Consider the following 4,834-nt stretch of genomic DNA (forward strand, 5'->3'; position numbering starts at 1 on the left):
GGAAAAAAAAAATTATTTTTTTTCGCGACAGAAAATTAAAGCTGAAGGCCGTTTTTTTTAAGTATACCTATCATGGTATAGGAAGATACATTGAGGGCAACGACAAAACATATCATTTGTTGGGGGGGGGGGGGGGGGGAAGCTCAAGTTTAATTCAATCCTTTGCACTAAAAATAAGGGGTCGGGGGATAATTTCTGTCTTATTAGTAAAAAGGGACACATTTTAGAAAATGGCGATAGCTTTAAAGGTTTGTGATAGAATATATTTTCAATATTACGTTGTTATCGTTGAAGACATCTAATCCCAGTGGCAGAACATTTTGGAAAAAAAAAACCCTAGCATATACTGTTCTTCTTGAAAAAGAGAAGTTCCCCTATGTAACATTTAAAATAAAATACATTGCGTTATAGGTAGAAAGTAATAAATCAAATCGTAATACAATCTCTCAGTCTAAATGTATTTACTTAAGACAGGGTTTTAATGTTGCGTGTTATAAACCCTTTCTCACACATGTTTTATGATGCATTTTTTGCTGCTTTTCCTTATTTCTTTTTTTTTTAATCTTGCCGATTAAAACTTCCTCGTCCCAATGTAATCCGAACCCCGTATTATGTGCCTAACATTCATGTATATAGTACGTATTTCATAAATTCAAATTTAAAGAAAAGGCAGTTAAGATAAGAAATTAAAAATTACCTACCTGACTCTTTCGTTAAAAGAGATTAGTAAATCAGCTTACGGTACAAATTAACATTATATAAAAACAATACCGTATATAATATATATATAACCCATTAACAGGATTGTCGAAAAACTGCAGGATTGCGCAAAAATTGCGCCAAAATGTGTGCATTTTTAGGGAGAAAATATAACTAACGGACCAAAAAGTGTATCGTGCCTTTTTGCATAACAATACAAGTAAAAATTGAAAGAAAAAAATCAGCGCATGCGGCTGATAGGAAAATAATATATTTTGTACCCTCGTGACAAAAAATCTTCGCATTAAAGTTTTTACTTTTTTTGAGTCATTGTGAAGCAAATGACTAGGCTATAGTTTTTTGTTTTTTTTTTTGCCGATCGATATTGATAAGTACAATTAAACATTTTTTTATGATAAGCTTTCCGAGACTACTCAAACTATTATTATAAATTATACTGTTAACTCTAAGTTATTTAACAGGTACAGCTGATATTCCGGGTGAAATTCAAAGAAACGGCTGGTTCATTCATTAATAGCTCTTGAATCACATTTGGCTTTCATTTCGTAAATTATTATGAACACCAGGAGTTAGGCAGAATGGGTTTCAGGTATTCTGAAAAAAAGAACAATTCTATTAAGTAATGTATGCTTTCTTGTACTAATTTAACACCGACGAAACTAAAAAGGTACTTTCAGATTCGGTGGCTAGTAGTCATTTTCACGAAATTGATTATGAAAAGCAAATATTTTCTTTATAACTTTAGTAAAACAATGTTCGGCAAAGGCCGCATGATATGAGTTTATTCAGCTCGTTCAATAAATTTTTGATATTAAAACAACAACTTATTCAATATCATCTATGTAATTAATTGTTAAATATATAATAATAATAAAATATAATAAATAATAATAATTTTGATAATAATAATAATAATAATAATTATTATTATTATTTTATTCATCATTATTATTATTATTATTATCATTATTATTATTATTATTACCATTATTATTATTATCATATTTGTTTCCTAGAGTTGACCTTTATGTCTATCTTTATGTAATGAAACTTAAATTCATTATAACAGAAATACAGTTTAAATTAGACAGAACAGTCAGCCCTTTCTAACTACATTTTTCTTTCGTCCATTGCCAACATATGATTTTATCGAATTACATGAAGTGAGAAAAGACCACCTACCTTAAAGCTACAATAAATAAATTTCATAAAAACAGAAATAGCGACATTTCATAAACAAAATTGGGTTTCATACCGATCCCAGATCTTACTTTGGTGTCCGGACACCAAAAATGAGTTTTATAAGCATAAAAAGGGTGCAACCTCATTGTGGCGAAATTTGAAAGTACAATTTCAGTTTGCATGAGAAAACTCCGCCTTCGGATCATCTGTACATCAATATCAAATCAACAAACATATTTAAGTAGCAGTCCTAATTTAACGGTAATTTTCCGCATTGGTGACGGATGTTTTCATACAAATTTAATCTTTTTTTATGAGATGAATTTCTTTTTTTTCTGGACCCCAGGCCTAGTGCAACCGTAAAGGCTAAAACTGTTAAAGTGTGTTTGCACAAGAAAATCTCATATTGTTTGTGTTCTGGATAGCAGCTAAACACGGTGACGTAGCGCATACACGAGCTGATTATAGTCTTCATTTACATGTAAAATTCGTAATACAACTTTAGTGTTACCGTGGGGTTGATTTTTCCGTTTTAAATCCTTATTTATGAATAGTATTTGATGAAATTTACAACATTATTGAAAACTGTAGAATGCTGGTTTTTTTAAGCCAGACGGGCAAAATAATTTTACATATTTATTTAATGTAGCTTTAACCTTAGATAATGATATGATTATAAAATATTAACTGCAATTTAATTTTATTTAATGAGAAAACTTGTGAGATTTTTTAACTATATAATCGTCCATGTATATACGTTTTGAATGTTCTTTGTACCATTAAGGTAAACGTATACCAGTATGATTACGTAAACTAGCCTTGAGAACATTGAAATTGTGTATTATGGTTAGCATTCTTTGTAAAAAAAAAAAACTGTCATATCATGGCCAAGGATTTTTAAAATGTCATTATGCATATAAAAATATCTAAAATATCGATAGAAAATAATTATGGTTTTAACAGATCTACTTTTTTGAGAAAGAAGTTTCATTTTTTGGCCTATAATTGTAAACATTGCAATGTCAAATTCTAATAAGTAAGCAAATATTATTTTATTTTTTATTAAATAATATAAGTATGTTTCCTATATAAGTGCAATTTGTTTGTTATGTTCATTTGTAAAGCATTGATTCTTCATTTTTGTTTGATAATCGTAATTCTGTACATATATAATGTACATATATATATCTACAACATATGTGTTACACAATGTTAGCTTGAAAAGATGGTAGGAGCTCACTTTTGTCCTTTTTTTTGTTGTCTATTGTGTTTAGCTTGTAGTTAATTTCAAAGCAATTTAACTGATGCTTAAATTCTTAAAGGTAGAATTAACGCTAATATCAAAATAAAAAATAACGATATAAAAGTTATAAGGACAGAATGTATAGGTAAAATTTGTAACTTGCATGTATAAAGTTAGGATTACTTTAATAATACAAATGTAATATCAGTTTACCTGACTTATATCTTAGGATACCGTAAAATATCTTAGAATATCTTAGAATGTCTTAGATGTAATAGAATGTATTATAATATCTTAGAGTAAATTAGAATATCTTTGAATATATTAGAATATCTTAGAATAAATTAGAATATATCTTAGGGTATCTTAGCATATATAAGAATATCTCAGGATATCTTAGAATATTTTAGAGTATTTTAGAAAATATTAGAATGTCTCAAAATATATTAGAATATATATCAGGGGATCTTAAAATATATTAAAATACCCCGGAATATCTTAGAATGTATTTGAATTTATTAGAATATCTTAGAATATTTTAGAGTATCTTAGAAAATATTAGAATGTCTCAAAATGTATTAGAATGTATTGAATTATTAGAATATATTAGAATATCATAGAATGTCTTAGAATATATTAAATTATCTTAGATTACCTAGTATACTTTAGAATATATTAGAATATTTTAGAGTATATTAGACTATCTTGAAATATATTAAAATATCTTGGAATATATAAGATTATCTTAGAATTTACTAAAACATAGACTGTGTTACATTAGAAAGACCGAACCAATTCAATACAACTTGACGAGAACTATTACAAATTATAGATTTTCGATAATCACAAATAGAAAAAATTCATATGTTTTTCATTTGTTAAACTTTAATTGAAATTGAATATTATCTGCTTATAAATCATAATTATTATCATACAAATTCAGTTTTTCAGCCAATAAGTTTTAAAACCTTATAGTTTATTATTAATGATAAAGCATTTCAGTTTTTTTTTTTGTTTAGATCCTCTTTAACGATATTGTGTTATTATTGTGTTTAAAACATGATCGACTGTTTAGCGATGTACTTTTTGTTTCATAATTATATATCTTTGTGTTTATATTTTGCCCCTTTGACTTGTATTGTACCACAGCTATATAGATAATAGATATCAGGTAATTGTAATTGTCTTCTATCTTATCAACTGTCTGACACAAGCTATGACCTAGTTAAAAAGGAAGCAGGTATCGTACGTCAGAATAACTGAAATATATTGCGAGATCGAATAAATATAATTTCGTAGGTGGTTGACAGAATGAGTGACCAAAATGTCAGCCCTTTCCTTAAAACGTTGCATCATTGCGAAGTATGAAACGTATACTTCAAGACTTGTATTGACTAGTTTTTCATTTTATTTTACGTTTCGGCCTTACTGCCTTTAACAAAATTTAACAATTCTGGCTTGAATCAACCAAAAATTGTATTATTTTGATAAAAGCCGTAAGGCCGAACTTGAATATAAAAAAACACACATACACGAGTGACAATATTTTTTTTTTAAACATTTCATAATACCCACTGGAGTGATCAGTGAAAAACGATTTATTGTAGCTAGTTTATACCCACACTTCCTCGTTAAATGACAATATGAAGCGTATTAAAGCGTAACTTAATCAAAATAGAATTCAATGCC

Source organism: Ruditapes philippinarum, unplaced genomic scaffold (assembly GCF_026571515.1).
Source record: "Ruditapes philippinarum isolate M1 unplaced genomic scaffold, ASM2657151v2 ctg11476_1_1_1_1, whole genome shotgun sequence".
Classification (NCBI taxonomy): Eukaryota; Metazoa; Mollusca; class Bivalvia; order Venerida; family Veneridae; genus Ruditapes; species Ruditapes philippinarum.